Below are 25,175 nucleotides of genomic sequence, written 5' to 3' on the forward strand. Positions count from 1 at the left end.
AGGCCGATCAAAACGAAACGCGTTGGGCCTGTTTGTCTCTTGGCCATGAAGGTCTGTGCAGAGTAAGAAAAAATTCGGCCTCCGGGAGGCGCTATCACGTTTTTTCAGTGTTTAAGTGATTGTGTATTATGCAGTGTTTCAGATATCAACAAGATCCTCATATCATTTAATAGAGGTACTTATAATGAACAACTTTCCCTCAAGAAGCATTTGTCTCAGTCGAATCGTTTGTTAGATATTCATAATTTTCTTATAAACCTACTTTTGCGAACTAGTCCTAGGTTTTTTGACCGATCTGAACCAATCAAGTGCTAGAATATTCCTTAGACACTGAATATCAATAATTATCAAAAAAAAGTTGAACTTTGCACTCGTGGTCGCAACACCATGATCAAAAGTACGAAGAGGCGGTGCCACAAATACTTAAATGGCTATCATTTATGATAGGAATGAGATATCAACACGAAATTTGGTACACATATGTATAGACCTAGGCCGAGGTCACATGCAAAAAATTGCAGAGATTGTCCACTAGGTGGCGCTATAACCTAAGAACAAAGAACGATGACTATAGCATATGTATACGACACATAAATATTTGTCTGACCTACTTGTTATTTTGCACTTAACATCTGCTTTCAGATTCTTATAAGGGTATATTAGGATAATTACATATCTTAGAAAACATGCCGACCAACAGCCAGCCAGCATTAAGCATGTACGAGTCCAGCGTAATGGTCTGCGATTACAACTAAACTGATGGGCCTGTTTGTATTATGTTCTCAAGTGTCTGTGAGGATTTTTGGCTCATCATTCCGAAAATATTTGCATCTAGAACAACGGGTGTTACGTTAACTGTCCCCTAGATCAGTGGTTCTCAAAACTATTCCTGGATGCCCACTGCTCTGCACATATACAAAAGTCTTCTATTTTAAACAAATCCACTTTAATCATCAGTAGAGATTTGTATGAACTGAACTGATTGTGTCAGATGAGAGAATCATACAAAATGTGCCGAGCATTGGTCTCGAGAAACCACTGTGGTTCACTGAGTTGAAAGTACTGCTCTAGATATATGTTTATATGAAAAGCAATTTTGTGAATTTGCTGTACTATCTGGGCAAATATCAATATGAAACATAAAATAAGCTTTTGTATTCAAAGATTTGATGTGATGTCACATAGTGATGTGGGCACCATTTGTAACCTGTATTCGTTATTTAATTTGTAGCTGCTGTTATGTTCCTTTTGTCCATGGGTTTGCATCTGCATGAAAATTATTATAAGATTCAATGATTTGCAGTCATTTGCCTCATTAAAACTAAAAGACTTGAGGTAATCAATTCAAGCATTTTGAAATGTGGCATTTTCAAAATGGGCCAGACTAAGTATATCTAACTAATTAACTAGTAATCTGGGCATAGCCAGTGGTTAAATATAAAAATATGCAGAGCTTTAGTGCTATTTTTAGGCCTACTATAATATGACAGAGGCTGTCATCTGAAATACTTGTACGTTTGCACATAATATCTATGTCAAAGAATATATATATGTTCTAGAAAAACAATTACTTTTGTTAAAAAATAGTCTAATACATTTAAACAAGCAAACATTTAGTAAGACCTACAGAATAGATCTCTATGAACTAAAATGACTGTTTCAGATGAGAGAAACATACAAAATGTGCAGAGCATGTTTGTGTATATGTTCCTTTTGTCCATAAAAATATATACGGTTTAATAACTTGCATACCTCACTTTATTTACCTAATTAAAACAGAAAGCCTTTATGGTACTCGATTAAGGGACATGAACATGAATCTGCTAAATGAAATGATATTTGTTATTGACACGATTTAATAACACCATCCACCATTCAGATAACGTATCAGGTTGTTTTATTAAATTGTTTCAGTTTTTACACTCAACAACATTAAAGCCAGTGCAGTACAATTTTCTCTACACTGTATAAATTAATTTATATATATTTATATATATCAAATACAAAAACAACTTTGAAAAAGTATAGCTATCACACAGTCATTTTGAAAATGGCCCTGACGAACGGCCCCTAAAGTTTATGACAAAGCATACAATGTATTATTGAGATCAGGCAATATACTCAAATTCCTTATTGTGGTTTTTAGGTGCAATTTTCCGTTATGTCCACTAGATGGCAGAAGAGGATCAATCACTGGCTGACATTTGAACTCACAGAAAACACAGAAGATGATTACTCTTTAACTAATTCTACTATTAATAGAAATCTGTTCACATTTAAAGGTGCAGTGTGTAATTTTTAGAAGGATCTCTTGACAGAAATGCAAAATGATATACAAAACTATATTATCAGGGGTGTATAAAGACCTTTCATAATGAACCGGTATGCGTTTATTACCTTAGAACGAGACCTTTTTATCTACATACACCAAGGTCCACTTACATGGAAGTCAACATTTTCTGGCGCCATTTTTCTACAGAAGCCCCTAACGGACAAATTTTTTATTAAGTTGTCTCCGACGATGACATGTTTGTCTGGTTGCGGCTACCGTAGCTTCTCTATGTGTTTCAAAAGCGAGGGGTGAGTAGTGGACTAAGCCATTGGTTGCAATTTGTGACCTCACCACTAGATGCCACTAAAATGTTCACACTGCACCTTTAACTTCATGATTTTACTGTTATAATATTAAAATCAAATTTAGTGAAAGACTACCACTTCAATTGTTCTGAGTTGTCAGTTTTATCACTCATGTCACTTTATGATAGCTGTGAAACGTGAACATAATTTTGGAGGCACTTACACGACATTTGCAGTAAGAATTATATTTTTATGTTTTTTATTAAAAAAAACTACATACAAAATGAGTGTGTAACCATGTCAATATTAAGTCTTGTTCTTTAACAGTCTTGTTTCTCCTTTCTCAGGTAAACGTGTATGTGTATAATATACAATGCAGAATATCTATTTGGCCATGTCCTTAAACGTCTTGTGATCCCAAATAGCTTGAACCCCGCTAATCGCTGCTTGCAGCTATATTTAGGGGTTCAAGCCCGAAGGGCTGAAACCCTATTGTATTTGTACTGATTTTTATTATTATTATTAGGGGTTCAAGCCCGTAGGGCTGAAACCCTATTGTAATTGCTCAGATTTTTATTATTAGTTATTATTATTATTTTGCCGTAAAACGGAACGTGCAGACCAAACCGTAAGGCCTAGAGACTTCAAACTTGGCCAAATGGTAGGACCCAATTTGGGGAGAGGTTGATAGAGTATCAACCCGATTGGCCTATAGGTGGCGCTATAGCGATAACAAACGCGTTGATGCTCATAACTTCCACAAATCTTAGCCAAATGTCAAGTGTCTTATATCAATGGAATCCTTGCGTCAAGACGAACAAAACGTATATCTCCGATTTTATTTCCGTCATGAAAATTTTTTCGCTATTTTCGATTTTGTCGAAAAAAATAAAAACGAACTCGTCCTAGGTTTTTCATCCGATCGGAACCGTTCCAGTGCCATAATATTCCTTGGAGTGTGATTATCAAAAGTTATCAAAAAAAATGTGAACTTTCGACTCACCGTCGTCAAGCCACGCCCAAACGCCCCCAATGGGCGGAGCCTCTTGGAATTAAATGGCTATAACTTAGGAATGGAAGGAGGTATTGACACCAAATTTGGTACACATATACAGGGGACTATTCTGAGGTCAGGTGCGAAAAATTGCGCCGCTTGACAACTAGCTGGCGCTATAACACCACCTCAAATTTGAAGAGCTGTAACTACAGAAATATGGGACCGATCAACTTGACATTTGGCACGTGTGCTCCTGGTCTGGGGTACTATCTATGTTTAAAAGGAATTTTGCGTAACTCAAAAAACATGGCCGCCATTGGCCAATCAAGAAAAAACAGCTATTAGACAGGGTTAACGGAGGCCGATCGAAATGAAACGCGGTGGGCCTGTTTGTCTCTTGGCCATGAAGGTCTGTACAGAGTAAGAAAAAATTCGGCCTCTGGGGGGCGCTATCACGTTTTTTCAGTGTTTAAGTGATTGTGTATTATGCAGTGTTTCAGATATCAACAAGATCCTCATATCATTTAATAGAGGTACTTAAAATGAACAACTTTTCCTCAAGCAGCACTTGTCTCAGTCGAATCGTTTGTTAGATATTCATCATTTTCTTTTAAACCTACTTTTGCGAACTAGTCCTAGGTTTTTTGACCGATCTGAACCGATTCAGTGCTGGAATATTCCTTAGATACTGAATATCAATAACTATCAAAAAAAGTTGAACTTTGCAGTCATCGTCGCAACACTACGGTCAAAAGTACGAAGAGGCGGTGCCACAAATACTACAATGGCTATCATTTATGATAGGAATGAGATATTAACACGAAACTTGGTACACATATGTATAGACCTAGGCCGAGGTCACATGCAAAAAATTGCAGAGATTGTCCACTAGGTGGCGCTATAACCTAAGAACAAAGAACGATGACTATCGCATATGTATACAACACATAAATATTTGTCTGACCTACTTGTTATTTTACACATAACATCTGCTTTCAGATTCTTATAAGGGTCTTTTAGGATAATTACATATCTTAGAAAACATGCCGACCAACAGCCAGCCAGCATTAACCATGTACGAGTCCAGCGTAATGGTGTGCGATTACAACTAAACTGATGGGCCTGTTTGTCTTATGTTCTCAAGTGTCTTTGATGATTTTTGGCTCATCATTCCGGAAATATTTGCATCTAGAACAACGGGAGTTACGTTAACTGTGCCCTAGATCAATGGTTCTCAAAATGATTCCTGGAGGCCCACTGCTCTGCACATATACGAAAGTGAAAGTCTTCTATTTTAAACAAATCTACTTTAATCATCAGTAGAGATTTGTATGAACTGAACTGATTGTGTCAGATGAGAGAAACATACAAAATGTGCCGAGCATTGGGTCTCGAGAAACCACTGCGGTTCACTGAGTTGAAAGTACTGCTCTAGATGTTTCAAAATTTTCAAAATGGGCCAGACTAAGTATATCTAACTAATTAACTAGTAATGTGAAGCTTATGACAAAATATTAACAGTTTTATTAAGATCAGACAATATATGTCTTTCCAAGACTAGGGCTGGTTGAATAAACATACAGTAGCCATTAAGTTAAGACTGTGTTTTAAGGACTAGTCTGAAGAACTAGTAATTAGTTAGGGCTAATCAATCTTACTATTTGGATTTAAATATAATTAAAATAATTTAAATATTTTTTCACATGATACTTAAAGCAGTTATGTTCAATCATGAAGACAAAAATGTATGACTAACTTTGAATACTAGTCTTAGAGATTAATGTTACTTACCATTGGTTTAAGTGTAGTTACAGACTAAAATTAAGGCTTAAGTTTTAGTTATCTTACTTGAAAATAGCTTACACTGGCCTACCTTTAAATATATCTGGGCCATAGTTTTGTCTTAAGATGTACACCAGTAATGTTTTTTATAAGGTTTGTTTGTAAAAAGTACCTAAATGTTTTTACATAACTAATGGCTAGTCATGCATCAATTTAAACCTGTGGGAAACAACCCTATGAAGTTATAAAGCTTCAAATGTTGTCTTAGAATTCTTCAAATCCTAAAGGCCACTTCACACTGGTCAGACAGACTCCAACAGACGCGTCTGTTGGAGTCTGTCTGACCAGTGTAAAACCCCTGTTGGAAGTTGTTGGATCAAAGTAAATGACACTTTAGAATGTGGTTGTCTGTTGGTGTCTGTTGGAGTTGGTAGTTGTCTGACCAGTGTGAACTGGCCTTAAAGGTATGAACAAGATTGCTGTAAATATGTGGATCCTTAAAGAACAATAATAGGCCAACATTAGAAATAATAACTAATAATCACACATAAAGAGAATAAATATTTGGTTATCAGTAGCTTTAGTATTCTAATCTATTTTCCATGACATAAACACGTCATGCTGTGTCTTATAAAGTTTTCAATAATTGTTTATAGAATTATTGCAATGAAATTGTAATGTTATGATACAATTGGTTATTTTAAATATAAATGTTTACTGAAAACTTACTCTAGCACAGCACGTGTGTGAACACAAGGCAAGGCAAGGCAAGGCAAGGCAAGTTTATTTGTATAGCACATTTCATACACAGAGGTCATTCAAAGTGCTTTACATAGAAATGAGAAAACAATATATAAAAGAGAAAAAAGAAAATGTAAAAATAATCGATACACAATAAAATCACAATAAAAAAAGATACATGAGAATTTTGAATAACAATGAAAGAAAATGAATGTGATTTTAATAAAAACAGTTTAAAATGTTAAAAAGAATAAAACAGGAGTAAAAGTGGCTTGAGTTAAAGGTGCAGTCAGTGTAAAGCAGCACATTGCTCATTCAGTAAATGCAGAGTTAAACAGATGTGTTTTTAATCTAGATTTAAAAGTTAGTATTCTAATCTATTTTCTATTTTCTATTTACAAATAAGTGCTTAATAGCAAATCTGACTGACATTTGCTTAATGACATCATATTTGTTACTAACTCCATTTGATATAAACAACACATCTGGATCAGTTATGTATGGACATAGCCAGTTGTTAAATATAAAAAAATGTACAGCTTTAGTACTATTTTTAGGCCTACTATAATATGACAGAGGCTGTCATCTGAAAAACTTGTATGTTTGCACATCATATCTATGTCAAAGAATATATATGTTCTATAAGAACAATTACTTTTGTTTAAAAAATAGTCTAAAAGATTTAAACAAGCAACCATTTAGTAAGACCTAGATCTCTATGAATTAAAATGACTGTTTCAGATGAGAGAAGCATACAAAATGTGCAGAGCATATTTGTGTATATGTTCCTTTTGTCTATAAAGATATATACGGTTTAATAACTTGCATACCTCACTTTATTTACCTAATTAAAACAGAAAGCCTTCATGGTACTCGATTAAAGGACATGAACATGAATCTGCTAAATGAAATGATATTTGTTATTGACACAATTTAATAACACCATCCACCATTCAGATAACGTATCTGGTTTTGTTTTATTAAATTGTTTCAGTTCTTACACTCAACAACAGTAAAGCCAGTGCAGTACAATTTTCTCTACACTGTATAATACAAATACAAAAACAACTTTGCAGAAGTATAGCTATCACACAGTCATTTTGAAAACGGCCCTGACGAACGGCCCCTAAAGCTTATGACAAAGCATACAAGTATTATTGAGATCTGGCAATATACTCAAATTCCTTATTGTGGTTTTTAGGTGCAATTTTCCGTTATGTCCACTAGATGGCTGTAGAGGATCAATCATTGGCTGACATTTGCACTCACAGAAAACACAGAAGATGATTACTCGCCAACTAAGTCTACTATTAATAGAACTCTGTACACATTTAAAGGTGCAGTGTGTAATTTTTAGAAGGATCTCTTGACGAAAATGCAAAATGATATACAAAACTATATTATCAGGGGTGTATAAAGACCTTTCATAATGAACCGGTATGTGTTTATTACCTTAGAACGAGACCTTTTTATCTACATACACTGAGGGTCCCCTTACATAGAAGTCACCATTTTGTGCCGCCATTTTTCTACAGAAGCCCTTAACGGACACATTTTTTTACTAAGTTGTTTCCGACGATGACATGTTTGTCTGGTGGCGGCTACTGTAGCTTCTCTATGTGTTTCAAAAGCGAGGGGTGAGCAGTGGACTAAGCCATTGGTTGCAATTCGTGACCTCACCACTAGGTGCCGCTAAAATGTACACACTGCACCTTTAACTTCATGATTTTACTGTTATAATATTAAAATCACATTTAGTGAAAGACTACCACTTCAATTGTTCTGAGTTATCAGTTTTAACACTCATGTCATTTTATGATAGCTGTGAAACGTGAACATAATTTTGGAGGCACTTACACGACATTTGCAGTAAGAATTATATATTTTTTGTTTTTTATAAAAAAAAACTACATACCAAATGAGTGTATAACCATGTCAATATTAAGTCTTGTTCTTTAACAGTCTTGTTTCTCCTTTCTCAGGTAAACGTGTGTGTGTACAATATACAATGCAGAATATCTATATGGCCATGTCCTTAAACGTCTTGTGATCTAAATGGCTTGAACCCCGATAATCGCTGCTAGCAGCTATATTTCTTTTTATTATTTTTCTTCTGCCGTAAAACGGATCGTGCAGACCAAACCGTAAGGCCTAGAGACTTGAGACTTGGCCAAATGGTAGGACCCAATTTGGGGAGAGGTTGATAGAGTTTCAACCCGATTGGCCTATAGGTGGCGCTATAGCGATAACAAACGCGTTGATGCTCATAACTCCCAGAATTCTTGTCCAAATGTCAAGTGTCTTATATCCCTGGATTCCTTGCGTCAAGACGAACAAAACGTATATCTCCGATTTCATTTCCGTCATGAAAATTTTTTCGCTATTTTCGATTTTGTCGAAAAAAATAAAAACGAACTAGTCCTAGGTTTTTTGTCCGATCGGAACCGTTCCAGTGCTGTAATATTCCTTGGAGTGTGAATATGAAAAGTTATCAAAAAAAAGTTGAACTTTATACTCGTCGTCGTCAAGCCACGCCCAAACGCCCCCAATGGGCGGAGCCTCTTGGACTTCAATGGCTGTAACTTGGGATTGGAAAGAGGTATCGAAACCAAATTTGGTACACATATACAGCGGACTATTCTGGGGTCACGTGCAAAAAATTGCATCGCTTGACCACTAGTTGGCGCTATAACACTACTTCAACTTTGAAGAGCTGTAACTAGAGAAATATGGGACCGATCAACTTGAGATTTGGCACGGGTGCTCTTGGTCTAGGGTAATATCTGTGTGGGAAAGGAATTTCGCGTAGCTCAAAAAACATGGCCGCCATCGGCCAATCAAGAAAAAGCAGCTATTGGGCAGGGTTAACGGAGGCCGATCGAAACGAAACGTGGTGGACCTGTTTGTCTCTTGGCCATGAAGGTCTGTGCAGAGTAAGAAAAAATTCGGCCTCCGGGAGGCGCTATCACGTTTTTTCAATGTTTAAGTGATTGTGTATTATGCAGTGTTTCAGATATCAACAAGATCTTTATATCATTTAATAGAGCTACATTTAATGAACAACTTTTCCTCAAGAAGCACTTGTCTCAGTCGAATCGTTTGTTAGATATTCATAATTTTCTCTTAAACCTACTTTTGCGAACTAGTCCTAGGTTTTTTGACCGATCTGAACCAATCCAGTGCTGGAATATTCCTTAGACACTGAATATCAATAATTATCAAAAAAAAGTTGAACTTTGCACTCGTCGTCGCAACACTACGGTCAAAAGTACGAAGAGGCGGGGCCACAAATACTTAAATTGCTATCATTTATGATAGGAATGAGATATCAACATGAAACTTGGTACACATATGTATAGACCCAAGCTGAGGTCACATGCAAAAAATTGCAGAGATTGTCCATTAGGTGGCGCTATAACTTAAGAACAAATAACCATAACTATAGCATATGTATATGACACATAAATATTTGTCTGACCTACTTGTTATTTTGCACATTACATCTACTTTCAGGTTCTTATAATGGTCTATGAGGATAATTATTTATCTTTGAAAACATGCCACTCAACAGCCAACCAGTATTAACCATGTACGAGTCAAGCCTAATGGTGTGTGATTACAACTAAACTCATGGGACTGTTGGTCTTATGTTTCCAAGTGTCTGTGAGGATTTTTAGTTCATCTTTCTGAAAATCTTTGCATCTAACACAATGTGTGCAAAGTAAACAGTTCTCTAGATCAGTGGTTCTCAACACACCTGCTTCACATAATCAGCACAATAGTAGAGATCTCTATTAACTAAACTGATTGTGTCAGATGAGAGAAACATACAAAATGTGCAGAGCAGTGGTTCTCCAGAAACGGAGTAGAGAACCACTGCTCTATATGTTTATGTTTATATGAAAAAACTATTTTGTGAACTAATACTTGGTTTTTCACTCAACACCACTAAAGCCAATGCAATACAATTTCCTGTAGTCTGTGAGCAAATATGAATGCCAAATTGTTATCACCAATTGTACGTCTTATTCCTTTAGTTGTTTAGCTTTGAATTACAAAAACAACTTTTCAAAACTACTAGAATTTTTTCAGTCAACAACAATAAAATCAGCGCAGTACATTTTTCTGTCCTCTGTGTGTAAAGGTATATCAAATACAAAATGTAATGAATTTGAATACCTGCTTTTGTAAGCATAGATTTCATGTGATGTCACACATTGGTGTAGGTGCCATTTGTACGACTGAATTGCAGCATGTGTGTTTAAAGGAACTCATAAAGATATGGATTAAAGTTTTTCATTATCTCCATTTATTTACATCAGTAGCATTAGGATTCTATTCTACCTTCCATGACATAAACGTGTCCTGACATGATGTATAATACAAAGTTGTTACATTTTTATATGTTATTTTTCAAATATTGCACCAAAAACTTCATGTGATAATGCAATTGGTTATTATTCACATAAATGACCTGCTAGAACCCAACTAAAAAGCAGCACTTTATGAAAGTAACACAGACAAATGCTCACCAGCAAATCTGCTGCAAATCTACTAAATAACATGACATTTGTTATTGACATAATTTGATATTGAAAACATATCTGGATCAGTTATTTATTGGCCCAGCCTAAAATCACATGAAAATAATTGCAGAGCTATACCACTATTTGACAATTTAACATGACAGAGCCTAAAAATGTTTCTATTAAAATATGTAACTTTGCTTTATTGTTTCCAAATCCATAAATTAGTATTCTCTTACAATAACACAATAAAAGGATTATATGAAAAATATATACTCTCTGTGTGAAACACAGACCCTCATTAATATACTTAAGAGCATGCTTATCAGGATTTGAGTTAAAAATGTGTCTACCTTTATTTACTTTTAAATATTCAATACTAATTTTATGTTAAATTAATTGTAAAAGGAAAACAATAATTTTAGCCAACAGATGGCAGAAGGTCATCTTCTGCCATCTGCTGGCTAAAATTATTATTTATTATTTAAAATGTATACTCAATGAAATTGTGTTCACAGGTTTCATCAATGGATGCATGATTTAACTTTATGAAGTCAGTATTATTATGTTAAAATAACATTTCGTCAATCATTCTGACGGTATCCGTTTTAACAGTCATGTGACATTCGAACATAGGATAAACATTTAAATAGGTTGATGAACTCTTAAAGGACACCAAGCATATGGAGATTGGTCATTTATTTCAAAGTCTTATTTCCTAACCCTGCCATTTCTGCTTCTGTGTGTAAATGCATGTATGTGTTTTAGCTTATTCTTCATCATTGCTGTGTTATAGATTAGCCATATGAGACCTATATCTCTATATCAGAACATCGTAGAGAAATTGTGGTGGGCTGTTTTGTCTCATGTTAACAATTTTTGAAACATTTTGTGTGACAAATCTTGCAACAGCATGCACCACATAATTTTCTCTTCAGAAAATTTACCTAATTGGTAACATGTTAGTATTTCATATTCTAAGTATATTTGATAACAATGCAGCAAATCTAAACAGGCATGCCCTTAAAGGTTCATATAATGAGATTTTTTAAAGATGTAAAATAAATTGTTTGTGTACCCAGAGTGTGTATGTGAAGTGTTATCTCAAAATACTCCACAGATCATTTATTATAGCATGTTAAAATTGACACTTTGTAGGCCTGAGCAAAATTGTGCAGTTTTTGGGTGTTTCCTTTAAAATGCAAATGAGTGGATGAAATGCAAACACTGATCACAATGATGGTGGTTTGTTGTAATTGAAATTCAATTGTGCTCTCGATTATTTTATTTTTTATCTTTTTGATGTTTTCTAGGTTGATATAAGCACTGGGGACCCAATTATAGCACTTACACTTGGAAAAAGTCAGATTTTCACGCTATGACCCCTTTAAGGTCCCAGATCGCTTGAACCCCGCTGATCGCTGCTTGCAGCTATATTACCGTTTGTTTTTGTTAGGATGTTTATTTTTTTCTGCCATAAAACGGATCGTGCAGACCAAACCGTAAGGCCTAGAGACTTGAGACTTGGCCAAATGATAGGACCCAATTTGGGGAGAGGTTGATAGAGTATCAACCCGATTGGCCCATAGGTGGCGCTATAGCGATAACAAACGCGTTGATGGTCATAACTTCCACAAATCTTATCCAAATGTCAAGTGTCTTATATCCCTGGATTCCTTGCGTCAAGGCGAACAAAACGTATATCTCCGATTTCATTTCCGTCATGAAAATTTTTTCGCTATTTTCGATTTTGTCAAAAAAAATAAAAACGAACTCGTCCTAGGTTTTTCGTCCGATCGGAACCGTTCCAGTGCCGTAATATTCCTTGGAGTGTGAATATCAAAAGTTATCAAAAAAAAGTTGAACTTTCGACTCGCCGTCGTCAAGCCACGCCCAAACGCCCCCAATGAGCGGAGCCTCTTGACCTTAAACGGCTATAACTTAGGAAGGGAAGGAGGTATCGACACCAAATTTGGTACACATATACAGGGGACTATTCTGAGGTCAGGTGCAAAAAATTGCGCCGCTTGACCACTAGTTGTCGCTATAACACCACCTCAACTTTGAAGGGCTGTAACTACGGAAATATCGGACCGATCAACTTGACATTTGACAGGTGTGCTCCTGGTCTGGGGTACTATCTATGTTTAAAAGGAATTTTGCGTAACTCAAAAAACATGGCCGCCATCGGCCAATCAAGAAAAAGCAGCTATTAGACAGGGTTAACGGAGGCCGATCGAAATGAAACGCGGTGGGCCTGTTTGTCTCTTGGCCATGAAGGTCTGTGCAGAGTAAGAAAGAATTCGGACTCCGGAGGGCGCTATCACGTTTTTTCAGTGTTTAAGTGATTGTGTATTATGCAGTGTTTCAGATATCAACAAGATCCTCATATCATTTAATAGAGGTACTTAAAATGAACAACTTTTCCTCAAGCAGCACTTGTCTCAGTCGAATCGTTTGTTAGATATTCATCATTTTCTTTGAAACCTACTTTTGCGAACTAGTCCTAGGTTTTTTGACCGATCTGAACCGATCCAGTGCTGGAATAGTCCTTAGACACTGATTATCAATAACTATCAAAAAAAAGTTGAACTTTGCACTCATTGTCGCAACACCACGGTCAAAAGTACGAAGAGGCGGTGCCACAAATACTACAATGGCTATCATTTATGATAGGAATGAGATATCAACACGAAACTTGGTACACATATGTATAGACCCAGGCCAAGGTCACATGCAAAAAATTGCAGAGATTGTCCACTAGGTGGCGCTATAACCTAAGAAAAAAGAACGATAACTATAGCATATGTATACAACACATAAATATTTGTCTGACGTACTTTTTATTTTGCACATAACATCTGCTTTCAGATTCTTATAAGGGTCTTTTAGGATAATTACATATCTTAGAAAACATGCCGACCAACAGCCAGCCAGCATTAACCATGTACGAGTCCAGCGTAATGGTGTGCCATTACAACTAAACTGATGGGCCTGTTTGTCTTATGTTCTCAAGTGTCTTTGATGATTTTTGCCTCATCATTCCGGAAATATTTGCATCTAGAACAACGGGAGTTACGTTAACTGTGCCCTAGATCAATGGTTCTCAAAATTATTCCTGGAGGCCCACTGCTCTGCACATATACGAAAGTCTTCTATTTTAAACAAATCTACTTTAATCATCAGTAGAGATTTGTATGAACTGAACTGATTGTGTCAGATGAGAGAAACATACAAAATGTTCCGAGCATTGGGTCTTGAGAAACCACTGCGGTTCACTGAGTTGAAAGTACTGCTCTAGATGTTTATGTTTATATGAAAAACAATTTTATGAATTTGCTGTACTATCTGGGCAAATATCAATATGAAACATAAAATAAAATTTTGTCGTTGTATTACTGGATTTGATGTGATGTCACATAGTGAGGTGGGCACCATTTGTAACCTGTATTCTTTATTTCATTTGTAGCTGCTGTTATGTTCCTTTTGTCCATGGGTTTGCATCTGCATGAAAATTATTATAAGATTTAATGATTTGCAGTCATTTACCTCATTAAAACTAAAAGACTTGAGGTAATCAATTCAAGCATTTTGAAATGTGACATTTTCAAAATGGGCCAGACTAAGTATATCTAACTAATGACCTAGTAATGTGAAGCTTATGACAAAATATTAACAGTTTTATTAAGATCAGACAATATATGTCTTTCCAAGACTAGGGCTGGTTGAATAAACATACAGTAGCCATTAAGTTAAGACTGTGTTTTAAGGACTAGTCTGAAGAACTAGTAGTTAGTTAGGGCTAATCAGTCTTACTATTTGGATTTAAATATAATTTAAATAATTTAAATATTTTTTCACATGATACTTAAGCAGTTATGTTCAATCATGAAGACAAAAATGTATGACTAACTTTGAAAACTAGTCTTAGAGATTAATGTTACTGACCGTTGGTTTAAGTGTAGTTACAGACTAAAATTAAGGCTTAAGTTTTAGTTATTTTACTCGAAAATAGCTTACACTGGCCTACCTTTAAATATATCTGGGCCATAGTTTTGTCTTAAGATGTACACCAGTAATGTTTTTTTTATAAGGTTTGTTTGTAAAAAGTACCTAAATGTTTTTACATAACTAATGGCTAGTCATGCATCAATTTAAACCTGTGGGAAACAACCCTATGAAGTTTTAAAGCTTCAAATGTTGTCTTAGAATTCTTCAAATCCTAAAGGCCACTTCACACTGGTCAGACAGACTCCAACAGACGCGTCTGTTGGAGTCTTTCTGACCAGTGTGAAACCCCTGTTGGAAGTTGTTGGATCAAAGTAAATGAGACTTTGGAATGTGGTTGTCTGTTGGTGTCTGTTGGAGTTGGTAGTTGTCTGACCAGTGTGAACTGGCCTTAAAGGTATGAAAAAGATTGCTGTAAATATGTGCATCCTTAAAGAACAATAATAGGCCAACATTAGAAATAATAACTAATAATCACACATAAAGAGAATATATATTTGGTTATCAGTAGCTTTAGTATTCTAATCTATTTTCCATAACATAAACACGTCATGCTGTGTCTTATAAAGTTTTCAATAATTGTTTATAGAATTATTGCAATGAAATTGTAATGTTATGATACAATTGGTTATTTTAAATATAAATGATTTACTGAAAACTTACTCTAGCACAGCACGTGTGTGAACACAAGGCAAGGCAAGGCAAGTTTATTTGTATAGCACATTTCATACACAGAGGTCATTCAAAGTGCTTTACATAGAAATGAGAAAACAATATATAAAAGAGAAAAAAAGAAAATGTAAAAATAATAGATACACGATAAAATCACAATAAAAAAAGATACATGAGAATTTAGAATAACAATTAAAGAAAATGAATGTGATTTTAATAAAAACAGTTTAAAATGTTAAAAAGAATAAAACAGGAGTAAAAGTGGCTTGAGTTAAAGGTGCAGTCAGTGTAAAGCAGCACAGTGCTCATTCAGTAAATGCAGAGTTAAACAGATGTGTTTTTAATCTAGATTTAAAAGTTAGTATTCTAATCTATTTTCTATTTTCTATTTACAAATAAGTGCTTAATAGCAAATCTGACTGACATTTGCTTAATGACATCATATTTGTTATTAACTCCATTTGATATAAACAACACATCTGGATCAGTTATGTATGGACATAGCCAGTTGTTAAATATAAAAAATGTACAGCTTTAGTACTATTTTTAGGCCTACTATAATATGACAGAGGCTGTCATCTGAAATACTTGTATGTTTGCACATAATATCTATGTCAAAGAATATATAGGTTCTATAAGAACAATTACTTTTGTTTAAAAAAATAGTCTAAAAGATTTAAACAAGCAACCATTTAGTAAGACCTAGATCTCTATGAATTAAAATGACTGTTTCAGATGAGAGAAACATACAAAATGTGCAGAGCATGTTTGTGTATATGTTCCTTTTGTCTATAAAGATATATACGGTTTAATAACTTGCATACCTCACTTTATTTACCTAATTAAAACAGAAAGCCTTCTTGATCCTTGATTAAAGGACATGAACATGAATCTGCTAAATGAAATGATTTTTGTTATTGACACAATTTAATAACACCATCCACCATTCAGATAACGTATCTGGTTTTGTTTTATTAAATTGTTTCAGTTCTTACACTCAACAACAGTAAAGCCAGTGCAGTACAATTTTCTCTACACTGTATAATACAAATACAAAAACAACTTTGCAGAAGTATAGCTATCACACAGTCATTTTGAAAACGGCCCTGACGAACGGCCCCTAAAGCTTATGACAAAGCATACAAGTATTATTGAGATCAGGCAATATACTCAAATTCCTTATTGTGGTTTTTAGGTGCAATTTTCCGTTATGTCCACTAGATGGCTGTAGAGGATCAATCACTGGCTGACATTTGCACTCACAGAAAACACAGAAGATGATTACTCTTTAACTAAGTCTACTATTAATAGAACTCTGTACACATTTAAAGGTGCAGTGTGTAATTTTTAGAAGGATCTCTTGACGAAAATGCAAAATGATATACAAAACTATATTATCAGGGGTGTATAAAGACCTTTCTTAATGAACCGGTATGTTTTTATTACCTTAGAACGAGACCTTTTTATCTACATACACTGAGGGTCCCCTTACATAGAACTCACCATTTTGTGCCGCCATTTTTCTACAGAAGCCCTTAACGGACAATTTTTTTTACTAAGTTGTCTCCGACGATGACATGTTTGTCTGGTGGCGGCCACTGTAGCTTCTCTATGTGTTTCAAAAGCGAGGGGTGAGCAGTGGACTAAGCCATTGGTTGCAATTTGTGACCTTGAAAATGTACACACTGCACCTTTAACTTAATAATTTTACTGTTATAATATTAAAATCACATTTAGTGAAAGACTACCACTTCAATTGTTCTGAGTTATCAGTTTTAACACTCATGTCATTTTATGATAGCTGTGAAACGTGAACATAATTTTGGAGGCACTTACACGACATTTGCAGTAAGAATTATATATTTTTTGTTTTTTATAAAAAACTACATTCCAAATGAGTGTATAACCATGTCAATATTAAGTCTTGTTCTTTAACAGTCTTGTTTCTCCTTTCTCAGTTAAACGTGTGTGTGTACAATATACAATGCAGAATATCTATATGGCCATGTCCTTAAACGTCTTGTTATCTAAATGGCTTGAACCCCGAAAATCGCTGCTAGCAGCTATATTTAGGGGTTCAAGCCCGAAGGGCTGAAACCCTATTGTATTTGTACTGATTTTTATTATTATTATTATTATTATTATTATTATTATTATTATTTTTATTATTTTTCTTCTGCCGTAAAACGGATCGTGCAGACCAAACCGTAAGGCCTAGAGACTTGAGACTTGGCCAAATGGTAGGTCTCATTCGTGCGCGAAGATGACAGAGTGTCATCCCAATCGGCCTATGGGGGGCGCTACAGCGATGGCAAACGCGTTGATGCTCATAACTTCGACAATTCTTGTCCAAATGTCAAGTGTCTTATATTCCTGGATTCCTTGCGTCAAGACGAACAAAATGTATATCTCCGATTTCATTTCCGTCATTAAAAATTTTCCGCTATTTTCGATTTTGTCGAAAAAAATAAAAACGAACTAGTCCTAGGTTTTTTGCTCGATCGGAATCGTTTCGGTGCTAAAATGTTCCTTGGAGTTCGAATATCAATAATTATTGAAAAAAAGTTGAACTTTCGACTCACGGTCGACATGCCACGCCCAAACGTCTGAAGTGTGCGCAGCCACTAGGGATTTATTGGATATAACTGCGGACAGGAATGAAGTATCAACACGACACTTGGTACTTGTGATGACAGTCATGGCCTGAGGTGGCATGCGTCGTTTCGTCACAGCGCCACCTAGTGGTCAGACGAATCATTTAAACGCTTATAACTTAGGCTGAGTTTAACATATTTTCATGCAACTTTTTTCTTTGGAGTCCTGAATTGTTGCCGAGTCCAACGATATCAAGCATGCCAGGTTTTGCTTTACGGTTGGTTCTGCACAGGAAAATAGCGCTTAAAAAACACGCGCGAATAACTCCGCGAGGGTTATTCCGATCGACTCGAAACGACCATAGGAAGAACATTGTATTACCTTCTGAACAAAAAGTTCTATTGGCGTTATGTTAAAATTTTCATCAGAAATGGCCGAAAATTGCAAAAAACGAAAAATTACCTCAAAATTTTGTGTTTTTACACATAAATGGTTATAACTCCGCAACGAAATGATATTTTTTCACCAGATTTGATACGCTGATGTCTGAGCACAGTCTGAGGCAATACAAAAAAAAATGGTATGCCTGCACCACTAGTTGGCCTCATAATTTAACAAAACCTATGACATTGAGCAAACCCTATGGTCAAACAACTGTTTTTTCAAAAAACTAAAGTGTACAGCCATGATACTAGCTAGATGTAACACAGTCATGACCTGAGATTCCATGCACGAGTTTGTCATAGCGCCACCTAGTGGTAATTTGTTATTTTCACTTAAAAATACTGTAACCTTACCTTTAAAATCATGAGTCATCATGGATTATTCCTTTCATGGCTTTGAGTATAATCATTGATGGATTGCAAGTCACTCCCTAGCAACCAATGAGAATACCCTAGCAACCATTTAGCAAGCTGTATCTCTGTATCAGAACATCGTAGAGACGTGGGGTTCGGCTCTTTTGACTCATTAACCCTATTTTAACATTTTGTGACCCGAGTTTTGCCATTGCAAGCACCACAAACATTTCCTTCAGTGTTCTATTTGTCAATGTTCCGTGAGAAGAGAGGGAGACATTTCACTGAACGATAGCAATTTTTGCTAATAACTTTGAACACGTGTGTCTGGTATCTTATTTTTCATCATTTATTTTGTACAATGCAGCAAATCTACGCAGCCATGCCCTTAATGGTCTTAATGTCCCAAATCGCTTGAACCCCGGTAATCGCTGCTTGCAGCTATATTACCGTTTGTTTTTGTTAGGATGTTTATTTTTTTCTGCCATAAAACAGATCGTGCAGACCAAACCGTAAGGCCTAGAGACTTGAGACTTGGCCAAATGATAGGTCTCATTCTTGCGCAAACTTGACAGAGTATGAACCCAATCGGCCTATAGGTGGCGCTACAGCGATGGCAAACGCGTTTAGGCTCATAACTCCCACAATCCTTGTCCAAATGTCAAGTGTCTCATATCCCTGGATTCCTTGCATCAAGACGAACAAAATGTATATCTCCGATTTTATTTCCGTCATGAAAAATTTTCCGCTATTTTCGATTTTGTCGAAAAAAATAAAAACGAACTAGTCCTAGGTTTTTCGCCCCATCGGAATCATTCCAGTGCTAAAATGTTCCTTGGAGTTTGAATATCAATAATTATTAAAAAAAAGTTGAACTTTCGACTCACGGTCAACATGCCACGCCCAAAAGTCTGAATTGTGGGCAGGCACTAGAACATTATTGGCTATAACTGGGGACAGGAATGAAGTATCAACACGATACTTGGTACTTGTGATGAGAGTCATGGCCTGAGGTTTCTTGCATCGTTTCGTCACAGCGCCACCTAGTGGTCAGACGAATCAAATAATGATTATAACTTAGGCTGAGTTTAACGTATTTTCATGCGACTTTTTTCCTTGGAGTCCTGAATTGTTGCCGAGTCCAACGATACCAAGCATGCCAGGTTTTGCTTTACGGTTGGTTCTGCACAGGAAAATAGCGCTTAAAAAACACGCGCGAATAACTCCGCGAGGGTTATTCCGATCGACTCGAAACGACCATAGGAAGAACATTGTATTACCTTCTGAACAAAAAATTCTATTGGCGTTATGTTAAAATTTCCATCAGAAATGGCCGAAAATTGCAAAAAACGAAAAATTACCTCAAAATGTTGTGTTTTTTACACATAAATGGTTATAACTCCGCAACGAAATGATATTTTTTCACCAGATTTGATACGCTGATGTCTGAGCACAGTCTGAGGCAATACAAAAAAAATGGTATGCCTGCACCACTAGTTGGCCTCATAATTAAACAAAACCTTTGACATTGAGCAAGCCCAATGGTCATACAACTGTTTTTTCACTAAACTAAAGTGTATAGCCATTATACTAGCTAGATGTAACACAGTCATGACCTGAGATTCCATGCACGACTTTGTCATAGCGCCACCTAGTGGTAATTTGTTATTTTCACTTAAAAATACTGTAACCTTACATTTAAAATCATGAGTCATCACGGATTATTCCTTTCATGACTTTGAGTATAATCATTGGTGGATTGCAAGTCACTCCCTAGCAACCAATGAGAATACCCTAGCAACCATTTAGCAAGAGTTGTATCTCTGTATCAGAACATCGTAGAGACATGGGGTTTAGCTCTTTTGACTCATAAACACTATTTTAACATTTTGTGACCCGAGTTTTGCCAATGCAAGCACCACAAACATTTCCTTCAGTGTTCCATTTGTCAATGTTCCGTGAGAAGAGAGGGAGACATTTCACTGAATGATAACACTTTTTTGCTGATAACTTTGAACACGTGTGTCTGGTATCTTATTTTTCATCATTTATTTTGTACAATGCAGCAAATCTACACAGCCATGCCCTTAAAGGTCTTAATGTCCCAAATCGCTTGAACCCCGGTAATCGCTGCTTGCAGCTATATTACCGTTTGTTTTTGTTAGGATATTTATTATTTTTCTGCCATAAAACGGATCGTGCAGACCAAACCGTAAGGCCTAGAGACTTGAGACTTGGCCAAATGATAGGTCTCATTCGTGCGCAAACTTGACAGAGTATGAACCCAATCGGCCTATGGGGGGCGCTACAGCGATGGCAAACGCTTTTAGGCTCATAACTCCCACAATTCTTGTCCAAATGTCAATTGTCTCATATCCCTGGATTCCTTGCATCAAGACGAACAAAATGTATATCTCCGATTTTATTTCCGTCATGAAAAATGTTCCGCTATTTTCAATTTTGTCAAAAAAAATAAAAACGAACTAGTCCTAGGTTTTTCGCCCGATCGGAATCATTCCAGTGCTAAAATGTTCCTTGGAGTTTGAATATCAATAATTATTAAAAAAAAGTTGAACTTTCGACTCACGGTCAACATGCCACACCCAAACGTCTGAATTGTGGGCAGGCACTAGAACATTATTGGCTATAACTGGGGACAGGAATGAAGTATCAACACGACACTTGGTACTTGTGATGAGAGTCATGGCCTGAGGTTTCATGCATCGTTTCGTCACAGCGCCACCTAGTGGTCAGACGAATAAAATCATGCTTATAACTTAGGCTGAGTTTAACGTATTTTCATGCAACTTTTTTCCTTGGAGTCCTGAATTGTTGCCGAGTCCAACGATACCAAGCATGCCAGGTTTTGCTTTACGGTTGATTCTGCACAGGAAAATAGCGCTTAAAAAACATGCGCGAATAACTCCGCGAGGGTTATTCCGATCGACTCGAAACGACCATAGGAAGAACATTGTATTACCTTCTGAACAAAAAGTTCTATTGACGTTATGTTAAAATTTCCATCAGAAATGGCCGAAAATTGCAAAAAACGAAAAATTACCCCAAAATTTTGTGTTTTTACACATAAATGGTTATAACTCCGCAACGAAATGATATTTTTTCACCAGATTTGATACGCTGATGTCTGAGCACAGTCTGAGGCAATACAAAAAAATTGTATGCCTGCACCACTAGTTGGCCTCATAATTGAACAAAACCTTTGACATTGAGCAAGCCCAATGGTCATAAAACTGTTTTTTCACTAAACTAAAGTGTGTAGCCATGATACTAGCTCGATGTAACACAGTCATGACCTGAGATTCCATGCACAAGTTTGTCATAGCGCCACCTAGTGATAATTTGTTATTTTCACTTAAAAATACTGTAACCTTACATTTAAAATCATGAGTCATCATGGATTATTCCTTTCATGACTTTGAGTATAATCATTGGTGGATTGCAAGTCACTCCCTAGCAACCAATGAGCATACCCTAGCAACCATTTAGCAAGAGCTGTATCTCTGTATCAGAACATCGTAGAGACATGGGGTTCGGCTCTTTTGACTCATTAACACTATTTTAACATTTTGTGACCCGAGTTTTGCCAATGCAAGCACCACAAACATTTCTTTCATTGTTCCATTTGTCAATGTTCCGTGAGAAGAGAGGGAGACATTTCACTGAATGATAGCACTTTTTTGCTGATAACTTTGAACACGTGTGTCTGGTATCTTATTTTTCATCATTTATTTTGTACAATGCAGCAAATCTACACAGCCATGCCCTTAAAGATATTAAAGCGTAACTAAACCCCTGGTCAGAGCCTGACTCCACCCACTGCAATATTTGAAAAATGCAAGAAAAGTGGGCAGATCCCAACGGAGATAGAGGGGACGAACTAAGTGTGTGGTGAGATCGTAACAAGGGCGTGGTGAGCTTGAACCTGCTTACGTCACGAGTCATTCCTTAGACCCAACATCCAATAGGAAAATTCAACTGCAGTAGCCACCGTTCAACCTCAAGAGGGCAGCACTCAGACATTTTTACACCATATATTGTAGTATTGAAACACTTTATATCCAAATGTCAAAAAACTTACTAAAATCAATCAACAGCACTAATAAAGCATCACTCTTACAGATCATTAACTAAAAAAAGTTGGTTTGGGGTTTAGTTACTCTTTAATGTCCCAAATCGCTTGAACCCCGGTAATCGCTGCTTGCAGCTATATTTATTATTATTAGGGTTTTGAGCACGAAGTGCTTAAAAACCTATTGTATTTGTCTGTTTTATTAGGGTTTCGAGCACGAAGTGCTGAAAACCTATTGTATTTGTCTGTTTTATTATTATTATTATTATTATTTTTCCGCCATAAAACGCGTCGCCCAGCACAAACCGTAAGTCGTAGAAACTTGCCACTTGGTCAACTGGTTGTATATTAGCAGGCTACTCAGATACAGTGAACCAGCCAAATCGGCCCATAGGTGGCGCTATAGCAATGCCCGACGCGTTTGGGCTCATAACTCCTAAACCGGCCATCATACACTCAAGTGTTTGATATCATTGTAATCCCTGGCTCCAAACTTAAAAAATGTATATCTCCGTTTTCATTTCCGTCATGAAAAATTTTCCGCTATTTTCGATTTTGTCGAAAAAAATAAAAACGAACTAGTCCTAGGTTTTTCGCCCGATCGGAATCATTCCAGTGCTAAAATGTTCCTTGGAGTTTGAATATCAATAATTATCAAAAAAAAGTTGAACTTTCGACTCACGGTCAACATGCCACGCCCACACGTCTGAATTGTGGGCAGGCACTAGAACATTATTGGCTATAACTGGGGACAGGAATGAAGTATCAACACGACACTTGGTACTTGTGATGAGAGTCATGGCCTGAGGTTTCATGCATCGTTTCGTCACAGCGCCACCTAGTGGTCATACGAATCGAATAATGCTTATAACTTCGGCTGAGTTTAACGTATTTTCATGCGACGTTTTTCCTTGGAGTCCTGAATTGTTGCCGAGTCCAATGATACCAAGCATGCCAGGTTTTGCTTTACGGTTGGTTCTGCACAGGAAAATAGCGCTTAAAAAACATGCGCGAATAACTCCGCGAGGGTTCCTCCGATCGACTCGAAACGACCATAGGAAGAATATTGTATTACCTTCTGAACAAAAAGTTCTATTGGCATTATGTTAAAATTTCCATCAGAAATGGCCGAAAATTGCAAAAAACGAAAAATTTACTCCAAATTTTGTGTTTTTTACACATAAATGGTTATAACTCCGCAACGAAATGATATTTTTTTACCAGATTTGATACGCTGATGTCTGAGCAGAGTCTGAGGCAATACAAAAAAAATGGTATGCCTGCACCACTAGTTGGCCTCATAATTGAACAAAACCTTTGACGTTGAGCTAGCACAATGGTCATACAACAGTTTTTTTCACTAAACTTAAGTGTATAGCCATGATACTAGCTAGATGTAACACATTCATGACGTTGCATGCACAAGTTTTTCATAGCGCCACCTAGTGGTTATTTGTTATTTTGACTTAAAAATACTGCAACCTTATATCTAAAATCATGAGTCATCGTGGATTATGCCTTTCATGACTTTGAGTATAATCATTGGTGGATTGCAATTCACTCCCTAGCAACCAATCAGAATACCCTAGCAACCATTTAGCAAGAGCTGTATCTTTGTATCAGAACATCGTAGAGATATGGGGGTTCGGCTCGTTTGACTTTTTTACACTATTTTAACATTTTGTGACCCAAGTTTTGCCACTGTAAGCACCACAAACATTTCCTTCAGTGTTCTATTTGTCAATGCTTCGTGAGAAGAGAGGGAGACATTTCACTGAATGATAGCACCTTTTTTGCTGATGACTTTGAACAGGTGTGTGAGGTAGCTTATTTTTTATAATTTATTTTGTACAATTCAGCAAAACTACACAGGCATGCCCTGAAAGGTCTTAAGGTCCCAAATCGCTTGAACCCGACTCAATGGCCTTGTAATTCAACTAAACACGGCCATTTCTGAATTGTATTTTACGGTATAAATCTGAAAAACTAATTCTCGTTAACAAATTATCAGAATGACTTAACATTAAGGATGTGACATGTTTGTCCTATAGGTGCACCTGTGTGTAAGCTACATAGTCTGTCTGAACCGTTTCTGACCATCTCTTACGTTTTTCTGGATGCGATGTGGTGTATCAGCCTGGTCGACGACATCTGACATGTTGTATGTGCTTTAATGCTCGAAACCCGGTAAACGCTGCTTGCAGCTTTAATTATTATTATTATTATTATTATTATTATTTTTCCGCCATAAAACGCGTCGCCCAGCACAAACCGTAAGTCGTAGAAACTTGCCACTTGGTCAACTGGTTGTATATTAGCAGGCTACTCAGATACAGTGAATCAGCCAAATCGGCCCATAGGTGGCGCTATAGCAATGCCCGACGCGTTGG

Source organism: Paramisgurnus dabryanus, chromosome 1 (assembly GCF_030506205.2).
Source record: "Paramisgurnus dabryanus chromosome 1, PD_genome_1.1, whole genome shotgun sequence".
Taxonomy (NCBI): Eukaryota; Metazoa; Chordata; class Actinopteri; order Cypriniformes; family Cobitidae; genus Paramisgurnus; species Paramisgurnus dabryanus.